The sequence below is a fragment of the Geotrypetes seraphini genome, chromosome 5 (genome assembly GCF_902459505.1).
Source record: "Geotrypetes seraphini chromosome 5, aGeoSer1.1, whole genome shotgun sequence".
In the NCBI taxonomy this organism is placed as follows: Eukaryota; Metazoa; Chordata; class Amphibia; order Gymnophiona; family Dermophiidae; genus Geotrypetes; species Geotrypetes seraphini.
The window spans coordinates 41,383,981-41,401,913 of NC_047088.1; the positions used below are offsets into that span (position 1 = coordinate 41,383,981).

Genomic DNA, 17,933 nt, shown 5'->3' on the forward strand with positions numbered 1-17,933 from the left:
TGAGCGGAGAGTTGAGTCGGTCCAGCGAATGGCCACCTGAATGGTTTCAGGACTCAAGGATCTCCCATATGAAGAACGGCTGGATAAGTTGCAGCTATACTCACTCGAAGAACACAGAGAGAGGGGAGACATGATCGAGACGTTCAAATATGTCACGGGCCGTATCGAGGTGGAAGAAGATCTCTTTTTTCTTAAAGGACCCATGGCGACAAGAGGGCATCCATGGAAAATCAGGGGTGGGAAATTTCATGGCGATACCAGAAAATATTTCTTCACCAAAAGGGTGGTTGATTGCTGGAATAATCTTCCACAACAGGTAATTGAGGCCAGCAGCGTGCCAGATTTTAAGAAAAGATGGGATTGGCATGTGGGATCTCTTCATGGAGGTAGATAGGGGGTGGGTCTTTGATGTGGGCAGACTGGATGGGCCGTGGCCCTTTTCTGCTGTCATTTTCTATGTTTCTATGTAACTATTCTCTGAGTGAAAAAATATTTCCTCCTATTGGTTTTAAAAGTATTTCCCTGTAACTTCATCTCGTGTCCCCTAGTCTTTGTAATTTTTGATGGGGTGAAAAATCGATCCACTTGTACCCGTTCTACTCTACTTAGGATTTTGTAGACTTCAATCATATCTCCCCTCAGCCGTCTCTTTTCCAAGCTGAAGAGCCCTAACCTTTTTAGTCTTTCCTCATACCTCTCGAATATAGCGGCACTAGAAAAAGTTCATAGAAGTTCCATACCCTTTATCATCTTGGCCGCTCTTCTTTGAACCTTTTCTAGTGATAAGAAGACCAGAATTAAATGCAATACTCTAGGTGAGGTTGCACCATGGAGCCATACAGAGGCATTATAACATTCTTAGTCTTGTTAACCATCCCTTTTTTTAATAATTCCTAGCATGTTATTTGCTTTTTTTGGCTGCACATTGGGCGGAAGGTTTCATCATATTGTCTACAATGACACCCAGATCCTTTTCTTGAGTGCTAACCCCCAAAGTGAACCCTAGCAACTGTGATTGGGTTATTCTTTCCAATATGCATCACTTTGCATTTCTCCACATTAAATTTCATCTGCCAATTTCCAAAGGTCTGCCTGCAATTTTTTTTGCAATTCACATGCATTTTAACAACTTTGAACAGTTTAGTGTCATCTGCAAATTTAATCACCTTACTCGTCATTCCAATTTCTAGATCATTTATAAATAAGTTACATAGCACCAGTCCCAGTACAATCCCTGCAGCACTCCATTGAGAAAAATTGCCATTTAACCCTACCCTCTGTTTTCTATCCGATAACCAATTCCTAATCCACAACTGAACTTTGCCAATTTTCTCAGGAGCCTCTCAAAATATTTCTGAAAATGTAGATAACACTACTTCAACGGGCTCACCTTTATTCACATGTTTATTCACACCTTCAAAGAAGTCAAGCAAATTGGTGAGGCAAGATCTCCCTCGGCTGAACTCATGTTGACTGTCTCATTAAATCATGTCTGTCTACGTGTTCCACAATTTTATTTTTTATAATTGTTTCCACCATTTTGCTCCGCTTACAGGTCTGTAATTTTCCAGATCTCCCCTGGAACCCTTTTTAAAAATTGGCATCACATTGGCCACCCTCCAATCTTCAGGTACCTTATCCATTTGCTGATTTTCTCTTCTTCACTTTCTGCCATACATCCATCTTTAGCATGAACTTTTAACATTCAACTTTCTTCCATTTTTCTTCCTTCTCAAAATCTATCTACTTTTCCATGTCTTCCCTTCCTATCTATCCATGTGTACTATCTCCTCCCTCTTTCTTCTCCCCATTCCCATCTATCCATAAGAATCATTTCTTCTCTTCCCTGCTGCACCCATTAAGAACATAAGAAGTTGCCTCCACTGGATCAGACCAGAGGTCCATCGCGCCCAGCAGTCCGCTCTCGCGGCGGCCCATCAGGTCTTTGACCTGTGAAGTGGTTCCTGAACATTTCTCTAACCTACCTCTACTTCTTGCTGTGTACCATCTCCTCCCTCTGTCTCCACTTCCCCCCCCCATCCCTGTGCACCATCTCATCACTCTCCCATGGTCAGATAACTCTGTCTTCCCCCTTCCCCCCTCATATGGTCTGGCATCTTTCTCCTCTCTTTCCCATAGCCTGGAATCTCTCTCCTCTCCCATGGTTAGGCATCTCTCCTTCCCTCCCTTTTCCTGAGGTCTAACATCTCTCTCCTCTCCTTTCTGCAGTCTGGCATCTCTCCTTCCTGCAGGCTGGCATCTCTGTCTCCCCTCCTTCCATTCCGTGGTCTGGCATCTCTCTCTTTCCCATTCCAGTGGTCTGACATCTCTCTTCCCTCCTTCCATCATCCTTCTCCGGAATCTGACATCTCTCCCTTCTTTGAGCCATCTCTCCTCCCTCCCAGTGTAACATTTCTCCCTCCCTCCTCTCCACCACTATCGTGCCCAACAATTCTCCCTCTTTCCCATGTATACCATCCCTCTTTCCCTCCAACTCCACTCACAAATAATTTTCTTTTTCTCTTCCCTCACCCCCCGGCAGCATCTCTCCCTCCCTTCCTAACCCCCAGCCCATGCAGCCTGTCCTTCCAACCCCCTCCCAGCCCATGCAGCCTCTGTCCTTCTTGCTTTCCCAACCCCCTTCCCTCTCCATAGCATGTGTAGCATGTCCTTCCCTCATTCCAACCCCAGCCTGCCCCTCTCAGCTGGATCCTACAGTGTGACAGTTCCTAGTTCCCGACTCCCCCACCTCCCCACCGCTGAAATTTAAAATCTTCAGGCAGCTGACGTGAAACCAACCTCCCGCCATCGCCCTTCCCTGGAAATGTTTTTTCTGCAGCATGTCCTCTTCCAGCATAGGTAGGATGCTGCAGAAAGAACACTTCGTGGAAGGCCAACGGCGAGAGGCTGGCTTCGCATCGGCTGCCCGAAGATTTTAAATTTCAGTGGTGGGGAGGTGGTAATTGGGAGAGTATAGTGTTAGGCGCACAGTCACTGTGGGCTGCATAAAACGGCCAGGCGGGCTGGATTCGGCCTGCAGGCCTTGTGTTTGACACATGTGCAGTAAGGGTTCATCTTAGTGCTATAAGTGTTTTCCACATACCTCTGCACAAACCATTAGTACATTCTCTGATTTCTAGATTCATGAGAGGCCTTTACATAGGGTTACCATATTTCAGGTCACAAAACCCCAGACACATGGCCTCACCCTGTTCTGCCTCCAGCCCTGCCCCATTCCACCCTGGCCCTGCCTGTTCCACCCCAGCCCCACCCCCACCAACCTCCTCTTTTCTTCCCCAACAAGCTCCGGCTGTGTCTGGAGGGCCTGGAACATGCGAGGATGTGTGTGATGTCATCCGCACATGCTCAGAAGCCCTCTGGAGCGAGTCGGAGTTTTCCAAAACCTGGACAAACTACCAGGTTTTGGAAACTCCGTTCAGGCACCTGGACAATCCTGTAAAAAGAGAACATGTCTGGGTTTTCCTAGAGGTCTGGTAACCGTACACTTACAATCTCATGTCATTTCTGAAACATCCTCCAATGGCTTAGGCCTTAATGTGGTGCTTTCAGTGCTCATGAAGCCTCCATTTTAACCATTGTCTCCTTCATCTCTCAAGCACCTCACTTGGAAAGTGATCTTCCTCATTGTTCTCACCAGCATGGACCACCTTATACTGCATTTTATCCTGACAAGGTGGTTCTTTGAATTCATCTGAAATTCCTCCCAAAAGTTGTTTTTGTAGTTCAATGAACCTTCCGGTATTTTATCCAGAGCTGCATGCTCACCCTGGTGAGAAAGCACTTCATACATTGGACTGCAAACATGCTCTAGCTTGCTACTTGTATAGAACGGAGCTTCTACTCAGCTATAACTGTCATTTGACCCAAACAAGCTGGGAACTCCTTTAATCAAGTGAAATATCTCCCAGTGATGTAATAAGGGGGGAGGCGTGGTCTGCCCTGGGTGCCATTTGGTAGGGGTGCGGGCATCACTCCTCCTCTTTGCCTCCCTGCCTCTTCCCATCCCTCCCTTCCACACGTACACCGCACCTTCCCTTCCCCCCATATCTCTAGTTCAGGGGCCGCAAAGTCCCTCCTTGAAGGCCGCAATCCAGTCGGGTTTTCAGGATTTTCCCAATGAATATGCATGAGATCAATGTGCATGCATTGCTTCCAATGCATAATCATTGGGGAAATCCTGAAAACCCAACTGGATTGCGGCCCTCAAGGAGGGACTTTGAGATCCCTGCGGTCTAGTTGAAATTGTTGTTCGTGGTGGTCAACAACGTGCTCTGCATGACTCTGTCAGCTCTCCCGCTGATGCCACTTCTCAGGGCCGTGCATAGGAAGTGACATTAGAGGGAGAGCCAACAGGGTTGCGATGAGCATATTAACTGCCACGAGTAATGATTTTGGATGGACCTTACACCCCAGGCCCGTGGACGATTACTTAACTTGTGAAGGGGGGTCACACGCCACTTGTCAGACTGTTAGATGTTGATACTACTGTTTTAGGTGGGAGGGGGAGAGTATGGGCGGAGGGATGGTGGGGGTTTGAGTTGTGCACATGTGAGAGTTTCTGGATTACACTGCTATGACTTTTTACTTGCACTTTTTCTTGCAAACTTTAATAAAGATATTTAAACATAACTGCCACGAGCAACAACTTCAACTAGAGGTACAAGGGGGGGGAATGCGGCAGGCGGGATCAGGGAAGGAGCAGAGATGAGGGGGGGGGGGCGGGTGCAACTACTCCGGGCGCCTCTCACCCTCGCTACATCACTGCTATTTCCATATGGATTTCAGACTGTATCTTGTTCTGCTACACCTGGACTGTCTGACATTAGGGGGTCATGTTACTGCACATAAAGTAAGAGCCACAGTGACTTCAGTAGCCCATCTACGCTCCACTCCTATCGAGAACATCTGTAAAGCAGCCACCTGGTCTTCAGTTCATACATTCATGACCCACTACTATCTGGAAAATCTTACCAGACAGGATAGTCAGTTCAACCACAAAGTTCTATCACTAATTAGAAGCCAATTTCCCTCCAACTCTATCGGCCTCTTTTACAAAGCCATGCTAGCGGCTGTGCTGCGCTAATGGCCCTGAAGTCCATAGAGATTTAAAGGGCTTCGGGGCCGTTGCTGCGCATCTTTGCAAAAGAGGCAGTATGTGTTAACTAGGGAGGCCCCACGTGAGAATCAGCTGCCTGCTTGGCCTTGGACAGCAGGCAGATATTCTAACAACCTATCCACCTCCCCTTCTTGGCTTCTTAGCTTTGTTACTGAACTGATAGTCCCGCGAGCTGGCAGCAGGCGGGGAGGCACCCGTGCATGTGTGGTACGGATAGTCTTTTGATTTCTTAAAGTGACAGTTCACTTTGGATGGTCTGTGCCAGGTTCTGTGGATGATTTCACCCACATGTGAGAACATCTGCCTGCTGTCCTAGGCTAACACCTTTTACAGGTAACTGTGCTATCTGCAGACTGAAAACAAATCTTAGAAACTGATTTTTGGTGGGTTTTTAAAAAAAGAATGTAATTATACTGTGGCATGACTATTGTGCAGACAGGATGAATTGTCAGGTTTTTATCTGCTGAAATTTACTATATAACTATGTATTCAAGGTGACGACTAACATAATGTGACCCAAATGAAGTTTGGATGAGTTCTTGAAGAAAAAAAAATCAATAAAAATGATTGGCTAGATAACCTTTGGGAAAGCTACTGCTTATCTCATGACAAGGCTATGAAAATTTGATCTACTTTTAGTGATCTGATGGTTACTTGTTTTCTACATTGGCTGCTCTGGATGATATGACAGCATGCCTCGTTTTATTTTCTTCAAAGCACGTCCTAACACTTCCTGTTCCTGATTGCACGTCTCTCCCCCAACCTAGTAACTAGTGCTGCAGAAGCGAGAACTCGCTCGGTCTGAGCTGATTGGCTGAAGGAAACAGGAAGTAAAACTGGGAAAGCAGTTCTGCAGGGCAGCTTACTTTCCTATGCAAGAAAAACATTTGATTTTTTTTTTTTAAACTTAAAAAAGTGGAACTCACTTGAATAGACTTTTTTTTTCCAGCCTGCAGCAGTGATCTGAGGATTCACTAGTCTAATTCTTATTCCTATTGTAGTTGGGCGAGAGAGTCCCTTCTACGAGGAGCAGGGAGTGGAGTGGGGTGGTTTGGTTTGCTGTCCAGTGCTTCGGCTTGGAGCTGTCTTTGAATGCCGGTTCGAGCAGCGGGGCAGGAGGAGCAGTGACTGCTCTTGCCGTCCAGTCGGAAAAAAAGTAAGTTAGCAGCAACGCGCCTAAGCCAGATGTCACATGAACCTTTATTAGGAGGCAGCTAGGCTCCTGCTGTTATAAAAAAATTGTCTGCTGGTCTGAGAAGAGCATGTAAATACTGTACTTAAAAAAAATTATATATATATATATATTATTAAATGCAAGCAGGAGGTGGTAGAGGCTTGTGTAAGAATCAAGGATAGGAAGGAGAAGAGAAGCAAGAGGGTAGATGAAGAGATGAGGGGGTACTGTAGCTGCAGCAAGGTAGAGAAGGAAGGAAGAAATTGGTGGAGTACAAGATAAGGGGGTGATAATAAAGACAGCAGATGAGAGGATTGGTGGCGAGAAAAATGAGGGGCAAAGGGAAAAGAGAATTCAATGCATACAAGGAGAGATGAGATGAAAACAAAAGCAGGAGGGTGTGAGTCAGTTGCACTAAGGGTGAAATGTGTGTGTATGTGTAAGCTACCAAGAGTAGGAGGTGTTTGTGTAAATCTCTTGGGACTTGTGGATGTAGGTCATTGCAGGGGTGGGTGGCTGTGTTTCACGTCAGTTGATCCAGGGGACTGTCTATGTGTATTGCTGTTTCTGTGAGGAGCAGGAGACTGTGCCAATGCGTCCCTATTGTGGGAGACCACCTGTCCACTCTGTCCTACTGTCCCCCCCCCCTCATGATCCCAATGCCCCTTCTCTCTGACTTTTGCCAAGGTTACCCATTTCTCTCTCAAAACGATAGTGAAATAATTTTTGGTTTCACATATGAACGTTTTGGGTGTTTTGCACTAGGTCATGTTTTTTAAGTGTATGTATAAGTGCAATCAAGTCAAGGAACAGCAAAGAAAGACTTGCATGCTTAGTCTGCCAGTTGAGTTCAGCAATCTTGGAGCACAAGTTGCACACCTACAGTATACTTTATATGCTTTCCTGCTCACAAAAAAGTCATGGGGAATTTCTAGATATTTCACCAAGAAGTACTCTTTTCCCAACATATTACACAAAGAGGCCTTTTTGCTAAGATGCGTTTAGAAACTAGTGAAGTCTTTACTATGCAGCAGATGTTAGCGCAGACTCATTCTAACAGCTAGGGCACATTAAAACCAGTCAGCATGGTAAAAAAAAAAACAACAACAAACCATCCCAACCCTCAAGAAACCCTGTGCTAGCTGCTTAACAAGGGTGGGAGTAGGTCATCAGTGTGATTAGGACAGAGCAGAGGAGTGGACCACTTGTGACAGCATGTGGATTGGTGCCATGTTCTAGCTGTCACAACTGCCAAGAGTGTGGCTGCACATAATACCCCTCTGCATTACCATCAGATATCCTGCTTTTGGCCCCAAAACTGAGAGATAAAGCAATGGTAGTGTGTATACCCCGATCCGATTTTCCCCTACCCCTCTTTCCTCTGCTCTGGGTCTTACTTGGATGACTCCCTAATTGTTTAGTGACCCAAGGCAGGAGCAGTGACAGGTTCAAAATGGTTCCAATGACCCCTAGCAGTAGTTTCATAGTACTAACACTAGGGGTCATGTTTCCTTATTAGAAGACTACCACTAGGGGGTCATCTGTGCCATTTTGAATCTGTGCAACCTCAGGGCATGAATGGATGGGGCCACTACTGCTTTTGGTCACTAGACTACCAGGGAAAACCCCAGGTAACTACCATGGGAGAAAGAGCAGGGTTTATGTTGGAGAGAGAGATCTGTTTTGTAGGGGAGTTTGCTATGATGGATTGAGGGGTAGATATGTATTGAAAGAATTGGATCAGGGGTATGTGCTTGGAGGAATGAATCGGTGGGGAGGAGGTTTGGTGGATGCTGGTCAGGAAGTGATCCAGGTTGTGCAGCTGCAGCCATTCAGCCATTTTATTATTGCTGTTTTAATTATTGGGCCTTTGTTTTTTAATAGACTTTTTTTTTCAGTTCTTTCCTTTTCAGCCAAAAGCTTGCACTTATTTATGTGGCGTGTGCGTAGGGGGGTCTCTTGGGGGTGTAATTTGGACGAAGGCAGTGTTGTGATGTACATGTATATTTTATAAAATTGGTACATTTACAGAGTGTATAAACAAAATGTATTCAGAGCAGGTTTAAATTTGTGTGTGTGTGTTTGTGCACTGCTGTCACTAGTTCTGGGCATCTACTGTATAAAATCACTTTGAATAGTCCTTTAAAAAATAAGTGACTTTTAGGACTTTTCACTTAGGTACATTCCCCTCCCTGCATTTTCACATAAATGAAGGTTAACTGGAAGGATATGATCTCAAATGAAAGAGCAACCATGCCAGAATATTTAGCTCAAAGGAAAATTAGATGTGATGGTCATGTTCTTGGAGGCTCTGGTGGCAAAAAGCAAAACTAGAACTGAAAGCCAAAAGATGGAAAGCAGACAGTTTGGTGTGATAACTTAAAATAGGTCATGAACTGGAAACACGGGCAGCTTGAAAGGGAAAGTTGATATAAAGGATGGCATACCATGCATGGCATCTGCATCTGTAAACTAGTGGCAGTTACATATGTAGGTTGTATACATATCTAAATGGCAATTTTATAATACCACTCTTTATAGTGGAGGTAGCCTGGATCACACAGTAACGCAGTAAAAAAAAAGTCTGTTTTCCATTTTACACTGGGGGCCAGATGCTTTAACCATGTATGGTGCCTTGGCAGACTATGGATGGGCCCCCTTTTATTTATTTTTCAGATTGCCCCTCCTCCAAGTTATGCATCCGTTAAAGCTGAATCACCTCCCAAGACACAACCATCTTTTACAGGTTTTTTTTTTTTTGCTCTTTCTTAACAAACATCTTTGGCTACAGAACCCAATCTAAAGCTCTCAAAAGCTGAGACAAATATATTGTGAAACATTAAGAATTTCACTTATCCTTACATGGGAGCAAAGCTTGGAATATATATGGGATAATCCCTGGAAATACAGTTTGTAAAGCATATCCTATGATTACAGAAATTTACCCAGTAGAGGGTTCAGAACAAAATTAGGTTAGTTCCCCTTGCTACTTAGTGGATGCTGTGGATGGGCCATTTGGCCTTTATCTATCATTAAGTTTCTTTGTTTCTGTGCTACTTAGAATGATGAAAAACCATTCTAATTCTAATGGCACCACTTTGGTAACAGCAACAAATGAATCTATGAAATAAAATATTACAACAGGTACTAGAACATGGATAACGCCACCTATTGGAACTCAGAACAAGCTGAAGTGCTATAGATTCCTGTAGAAATCTATAGGTTAACCCTTTCAGGACCAAGGGACATATTTGTCCCATAACTTTAAAATCCTATAAATTTTGATTGGGATAGTCTACAGTTCTAAATTTGATATGTACGAATTCCATATGATACTGCCTTTATGTAAACAAACTGGTTCCGACATTCATTCATTAGCGTCGTTGCCAGATTGACGAGAAGATTCACTTGCCACACTGTCCATAAGCCAGAAGTGTGATTTTTTTTAAAAAAAAATAATGATATTTCACAAAAAAAATCAATTTTTTGGCATCTGCAAGCCCTTTTTACCATAAAAATGTCGTCAAAACCACAAAAATTGGCCTACAATCCTTATGGTCCTGAAAGGGTTAAGAGTAGAGTTACCATATGGCTCCAGAAAAAGGAGGACGGATTGAGACATCCGGGTTTTACTTCCATTCCTCCTCCTACTAAAGAAAAAAAAACAAAAAATAAGAGGTACACATTTCCCAAACCTGACACAATCCAGTTCCCAAAAATTGCAAAAACATTTTATTTTTCTAGTTTGTGATCTGGGCATTTTATTATACTAATTGGGTTGTCGCAGTCTCTCTACTTTTCTTATGTTGTCTTCATCTAAGGTCTTTTCCTGGGTTTCATTTTCATCTTTCTTTACCTGTCTTCTTTTTTTTTTCTACCTTTGTCTCTGCCATCATCTTTTTTTTCTCAGTTTCTCACTTTTATGCATCTTTACTCACAGCTAGATTTTACCCCATTCTCTCCTCTTTCTTTCTGTCCTCAGTCTTCTTTTTACTTCTCACCTACCCACAAGCTTTCCATCCTCCACTCTTGCCATCTCCCCGAGGATCATATCCTTATCATCCTGTTAGACCAGTTATGACAAACGGTTATGCTTCCCAACCAGCAGATGGAAGCAGAGAACACTGACTTACAGTGATATAGGGAATGGAACTCGATATACTACTGCCTTTCTGTGGTTACAATCAAAGTAACTATATGCAGGTATTTATTTTGTACCTGGGGCAAATGACTTGTCTAGAGTCACAGAGAGCTGCAGTGGAAATTGAGCCCAGGTTCTCAGACCACAACACTAACCACTAGGGTACTCCTTCACTCTTCCAAATACAAGAATGAGTGGTGAAACAATACAGTCTGTCAGCATTCTCTACCCCCAGCAAATGGTTGTAGCTTAGACTATTGCAGCAGAATTAGCCTTTCTCTGTAGGCCTGGCTTTATTAGGTACAGGCAGGTTTTGATGTACCTCATGATCTGGAGTGAGCATTTGTGTTCCCCAGGTTACAACCTAAGTGTAAAAGGGCTGTGGTTGGCAGTAGGGGGTCCTGCGGGACACCTGCCAGGGAGGTAGTGTGTTCAGGCCTTTGAGGGGGGGTGTCTTTCCTTTCCCTCTCCCTTTTCGATTCCCTGAGGTGGTGAGGGTCCTAGGGATCAGCTTCAGCACTCTCGGATGTACACCATCGGGCCCCATCACTTTGTCTATCTTTAATTTAGCTAGCTCCTCATGAACACAACCCTTTGAAAATTGATCAGGGTCTACCACTCTTCCATCCCTATTCGTGTTTGTCTTCTGTAGTCTTGCTTCCAGCGCTTCAGCTGTGAATACAGAACAGAAATATTTGTTAAGCAATTCAGCTTTATCATCTTCTACATATTTCTCCCCTTCACCTTTGAGTCTCACAATGCCACTTTTGCACTTCTTCCTATCACTGATATCTAAAAAAGTGTCTTGTCTCCCCACTTTACTATCAGCTATTTTTTCTTCCATTTGTATCCTTGCTTTTCTGACTACTCAACCAGCCTCTCTTAACTTTTCCAGATATTTTTGCCTGTTTTCATCTTTCTGCGATCTTTTGTAGTTTATAAAAGCTAACCTCTTATTCTTTACCTTCTCAGCTACTACTTTTGAGAACCGAAGCAGCCTTCTTTTCCTCTTACTTTTACTTACTTGCCTCACAAAAAGGTTTGTCGCCCTTACAATAACTCCTTTCAGTTTTGCTCATTGCATTTCTACTCCTTCCAGACATTCCCATCCCAACAACAATTCCGTGATGTAATCCCCCATCTGAACAAAGATTTTTAAAAAGTCTAGAACATTTACTTTTAAATGAGCCCTCTCTATATCCATCTTAATATTGAACCGTACTATGCACCCTCTTCTCCATCATCTGCCATCACTGGATGGCAGATGATCACCCACTGTAACATCAAACACTTTCCCCATTTGTAAGCACTAATCCTGTATGACACCCATCCCGCGTTTGTTCCATTACCAACTGCTGTAACAGTTCTCCTTGTAGAGAATCCAGGATCTCCCTACTTCTAGAAGATCCCGCAATAGGGATACCCCAATCAACATCCGGCATGTTAAAATCACCTATTAGTAAAACTTCCTCTTTTTTTTTTAGATATATTCTGAATGTCTACTATTAAATAAATGTCTACTTCAGGGGCACTCTAGGCTTGTGGCTGTGGTTTGACTGGAGATCCTCAGGTGTGTGCTGAGTCTAGAAATCCCTTTAAGCTCTGGATGAAGGCTAGCTCCTCTGGATGTTGGGTAGTCTCCAACATAAGGAGGCTGACTGATGCCTGGCAACTTTTTATATTAAAAAAAAAAACCTCTAGGTTCAGGCTTTCTTCTATAAGTGGCAAATGGCTTGGCATAGGGTTCATGTATGGGGACTTAAGGTGCTTCTCTGTGCAGGGAAGACTATCAGGAAAAGTATTGATTAGACTAGAGAACAAAGAGCCAAAGGGGAAACTTCTGTTTCTCCTTGGTTCTGCTCTCTGGCTTTACAAGAAAGGTACATCCCTGTGGAAAACCTTCTAGTTGACGAACCTTCGATGTATCCAGATCACTTAGCAGCAAGAAGTAGTAATGGGTTCTAAGGAATTGTGGTTGCAGGTGTGTCTGAGATTCCATCATGTACTTATCTGCTCCTGCCTCTGCCTTGGTCCTAGGTTTTGGCAGTGGCGACATGGAGCTGGCAGAAGGCAGAATAGCCCCTCCTGATAGGTGCCTTCCAACCCAAGGGGTATTGTTTCATGGTTGGATATTGCTGGTTGATTATTAGCTGCTCAAAAAAATTTAAAAAAACAACAACTTGTAGTTTTATGGGACATCATGTGGGCCCAGCTAATGTTTTCCTTAAAGCTCTCAGTAAGTCCTGTGTTCTGGGTGATCTTCAGGTTCAGGTTGGTTCCTTCCTAGGACAGGCTCACCTATTGAGGTACACATGTGTCTTTGCCACTTGGCTTTTTTCCTTGTGGGATTTCTTCTGTTGCAGTTCATCTCATCTTGATGGGGACAAGTTGGATTCTCCCTCTACCTAGCATCCCCGTTGCTCTTCTGGAGTAACTGAACTTTAGGATTCGGATAAGCACACATTCTAGTGGGCACAGTGGGGGGATTCTATTGTCTCTTGGTATCATCCTCTGGGACGTCAGTAAGGCAAGTAAGGGGGTGTAGGAGCTGTGTTTCTGGGTCGGCAGCTTTTAAATTCTTCCTTGGGAGCTCCCAGGGCTGCGGTCTGTGGGTTCCTTTGGCTTCTTCCATCTTGTTGGGTTTTAGGAGCTTCCACCTTCAGTCTTTGCTCCTGATGGCTTAATTTGCTGAACTGTGCTCCTTGGATATTGAGATGATTCTTTGCCCGCTCTTTGAAGAGGGTTTCTGGCTCTCCTTGGGAGGTGGAGATACAATACAGTTGGAGCTTCCTTTTAGGTGAAATTTCCTTGAGGACAACCAGTCTATATTTGTGGATCCTTTTTTACTAGGTTTTTTTTCTGGCTGAGAAATCTAAGTAGGGTTTGTGATTCATAGTTATGAGCTAAGTTCTCTCTTCAAGAGAGCAATTGCTTATACAATACATGCTAGGAGTATCACTCATATTTTACATGGCCACTCACAAAAATGCTTGCAAATCTGGAAAATTGTTGGTTTTTAGAACTTGTCGCTCACATGAGAAAAAATTTGCACATATCTTGCCAATTCTTAGAGGGAGTATTGATTATGAGGGAAGAGTTTTATGCTTCCAAAATTATGTTGTTGTTTTTTTTTCTTTCATTAACTTTACTCTTTATGGATGCTGGTGGTATTATATTTGTTTAGGTTGATTACCTTTGATCTTCCTGACAGTTGTACCTTTCTTTTTTCTGTACTTTATTATTTAATAAATGACTAGCCAATCTTAAGAAAAAAGGAAAGATTATCCCAATAGGAAGCATAGGAGAAGCTGTGAAAACTGCAGGACAAAAGCCACACCATTTAATTAATTAATTAGATGTTTTTAGCCCATCCTCCCAAAAGAGCTTATCTCTATTGCTCGTTTGTTTTAACTTTAGTATTGTCTGGAGCCAAAGAATGAAGCAGATTGCATTGGAAACATCAAGGAATTCCTAAAAGGATGTGCATCGCTTAAAATTGAGGTGAGTCGCTCTGAATTACCATATTTTAGTATAAAGTGCTTTCATTATGTCAGTACCTTTTGGGATTGAGAGTTAGAGGAGGTGCTGGAAGAAGAAGAAGTAAACTGCTGCTATTTCCAGGTCGTTTAGTGAAGTCACTGATCTTTTATACACACGTGAAACAAATTGGAAACCCTTCCAAATAAATTATTATTAGTATTGGTGTAGTGCAACCAGATGTATCTACTGCTTTATAGACAATCCCTGTTTCCTGAAACTTATAAACTATTATATTGTTGGACAACTCAATTGGGTTTTCAAAATTTCCACAATGAATATGCACGCGATCTTTTTTATTTGCATGTACTACTTCCATTGTATGCAATCTCATGCATATGTGACCTGCTGAATGAAAAGTGGGGTTACATATAACAACGATAGATTCTAAAAGTGTAGAGGAGCAACTTTAATTTTTGAAAGTTTTGTGTACTTTAGGGTCAGTAGAATGGGAGTATACAATTTATTTTACAACTTTGATCTTTTTAATATTCTACAGCTTAAAAACTGAAATAGGGTATGTGATTTCTGGGTTAATTATTTTTTTATTAGTAAAGGTTTTTAATTTTTTTAAAATGTAATTTAGCCTATACCCGAGGCTGGAGTTTTGCAGGATTATAAGAACATAAGAACATAAGCAATGCCTCCACTGGGTCAGACCTGAGGTCCATCATGCCCAGCAGTCCGCTCACACGGCGGCCCAACAGGTCCAGGACCTGTGCAGTAGTCCTCTATCTATACCCCTCTATCCCTTTTTCCAGCAGGAAATTGTCCAATCCTTTCTTGAACTGCAGTACCGTACTCTGTCCTATTACGCCATCTGGAAGCGCATTCCAGGTATCCACCACACGCTGGGTAAAGAAGAAGTTCCTAGCATTCATTTTGAATCTGTCCCCTTCCAACTTTTCCAAATGCCCTCTTGTTCTTTTATGTTTTGAAAGTTTGAAGAATCTGTCCCTCTCTACTCTCTCTATGCCCTTCATGATCTTGTAGGTCTCTATCATGTCTCCTCTGAGTCTCCGCTTTTCCAGGGAGAAGAGCCCCAGTCTCTCCAATCTTTCAGTGTATGAAAGATTTTCCATGCCCTTAATCATTCGTGTCGCTCTCCTCTGGACCCTCTCAAGTATTGCCATATCCTTCTTAAGGTACGGTGACCAATACTGAACACAGTACTCCAGGTGCGGGCGCACCATTGTCCGATACATCGGCAGGATGACTTTTTTCGTTCTGGTCGTAATACCCTTCTTAATAATACCCAACATTCTGTTTGCCTTCTTCGCGGCTGCTGCGCATTGTGCCGTTGACTTCATTGTTGTGTCCACCACTACACCCAAATCTCTTTCAAGGTTACTTCCCTCTAATACTAATCCCCCCATTTGGTAGCTGAACATCGGGTTCTTTCTCCCTATATGCATGACCTTGCATTTCCCTACATTGAAGTTAATCTGCCATTTATTCGCCCACTCCTCCAGTTTGTTCAGGTCCCTTTGTAGGTTCTCACACTCTTCTGCAGATCTAACCCTTCTACAGAGTTTAGTGTCATCCGCAAATTTTATAACTTCACACTTCGTCCCCGTTTCCAGGTCATTAATAAATACATTGAACAGCAGTGGTCCGAGTACCGACCCCAGCGGAACTCCGCTTGTGACCCTCCTCCAGCCCGAGTAGTGACCCTTCACTCCAACCCTCTGCCTGCCAACCAGTGTTTGACCCATCTGTGTACATCCCCTTCCACCCCGTGGTTCCACAACTTCCTAAGTAGCTGCTCATGGGGTACCTTGTCAAAGGCCTTTTGGAAGTCGAGGTAAATGATGTCCACGGGTTCCCCTTTGTCCAACTGGCTGTTTACCCCCTCAAAGAAGTGCAGTAAGTTTGTTTTGCATGATCTTCTCTTGCAGAAGCCATGTTGGCTCACGTTCATCAGCCCATTTTTTTCGATGTGCTCACAGATGCTGTCCTTTATCAGTGCTTCTACCATCCCTAAGTTCGGGGAGAGTCCCCATAGACTGGAAAACGGCTAACGTCGTTCCACTGCACAAAAAGGGTTGCAGGGCACACATCAATAGTAAGCAAACTCATGGAAACACTAATCAAACGTAAATTAGATGCAATCTTGGATGAGGAGAATCTACGGGATCCCAGTCAACACGGATTCACCAAGGATAGGTCCTGCCAATCCAATCTCATCAGCTTCTTTGACTGGGTAACAAAACAGCTAGACTTGGGAGAATCCGTGGATGTCGTATACCTAGACTTCAGCAAAGCTTTCAATAATGTCCCGCATCGCAGGCTGTTGAGCAAGATGAAATCAATGGGGCTGGGAGAAACACTAACTACATAGGTCAATGACTGGCTGAGTGGCAGACTTCAGAGGGTGGTAGTTAACGGTACCCTCTCTAAAACATCGGAGGTGACCAGTACCGCAGGGCTCAGTCTTGGGCCCGCTCCTTTTCAACATATTCATAGGGGACCTAACTCAGGGGCTTTAAGGTAAGATAATGTTATTCGCTGACGACGCCAAACTATGCAATATAGTGAGAGATGGCAATTCACCCGATAGTATGACACAGGACTTACATTTGTTGGAGCTTTGGTCCTCGACCTGGCAGCTGGGCTTCAACGCTAAGAAATGCAAGATCATGCATCTCGGCAACAGAAATCCGTGCAGAACTTACACCTTGAATGGTGAGACCTTAGCTAGAACTTCAACAGAACGAGACTTGGGAGTGATCATCAGCGCAGACATGAAAACTGCTGATCATGTGGAGAAGGCTTCATCTAAGGCAAGACAGTTGTTAGGTTGCATCCGCAGGAGTTTTGTCAGTCGGAAGCCTGAAGTCATAATGCCATTATACAGAACCATGGTGAGACCTCATTTGGAATATTGTGTGCAATTCTGGAGGCCACATTACCGAAAAGATGTGCTGAGAGTAGAGTCGGTGCAACTAGAGAATGACACGGAGGCGGTTTACCCGCGGCCATCGTGTTTAGCCGCAGGTAACCCGCCAAAACGGGGAACAAAAAATAGCAGTCGCTGCGGGGACGGGGACAAGGCCATTCACCGCCCCGTGGAGCGGTGAATGGTCTTGTTCCCGCAGTGAGGCATGAAGGATCGCGCGGTCCCCGCAGCCCACACCCGCCTGCCCAATCGATCCTAGTGTTTAGCCAGCTCTCTCCCTTCTCCTCACCTTAGTTTGTAGGTTTTCTTTTTCGGCGACCCGCACACTATCAAAGAGCCGCACACCCGCTGCTGCTCAGTTTCGATCTTCTGCTCTGACGCAACCGGAAACAGGAAGTTGCAGCAGAGCAGAAGATTGAACACTGAGCAGCCGCGTGTGCGCGGCTCTTTGGGAAAGTGTGCAGGTCATCGAAAAAGAAAACCTACAAACTAAGGTGAGGAGAAGGGAGAGAGCTGGCTAAACATTAGGATCATTTGGGCAGGCGGGTGGGGGCTGTGGGGACCGCGCAATCCATCTGTAAGATATGTTACATGCATTTCTACTAGAGAGCATCGTTTTTTGGTTAACGCTGAGAACAACATGTGCCACATCAATCGCCTGTAATGCACTAGTTGCCATTGTTCATTATTTGTTGGAGTAGTGGTTGGTACTTAAGGTGTAAGAAGAATGAATGTTTTGTACTAAATAACACCATCTACCCTACCTGCTTATTTGGAACTTTGGTTATCTAGATGTGCAGTTCTAGAAACCGCTTTCACTATTATGAGCTGTCTACCTCTATTGCATGTTGAGGGAAGAGGAAGTGGTGGTTGCAAACTTACCAGGTGCAATACCATATTAATATAGCATATTACCTTGGAGATGAAGGAACAGCGCATTGCTTCTGCCCAACCAGGCTCAGACTGGAAGGAGGGAGTGAAAGGGAAAAGGATTCTGGGCCAAGGGGATGAAGACGGAAAGAAAAACCCACAGCAGGAAAGAAAG

General features: G+C 44.0%; 1 protein-coding gene across 1 annotated transcript in view; it reads left to right on the forward strand.

The window, feature by feature from the left end:
• Nucleotides 1–6,106: 6,106 nt before the first annotated feature.
• ARHGEF6 (Rac/Cdc42 guanine nucleotide exchange factor 6) overlaps nucleotides 6,107–17,933 on the forward strand; it is a 125,060-nt gene continuing 113,233 nt past the window's right edge. Inside the window, exons 1-2 of the mRNA XM_033945764.1 lie at nucleotides 6,107–6,293; nucleotides 13,870–13,953. The gene's annotated coding sequence lies outside the window, so the exon portion shown is untranslated. The remainder of the gene's footprint in view (nucleotides 6,294–13,869; nucleotides 13,954–17,933) is intronic.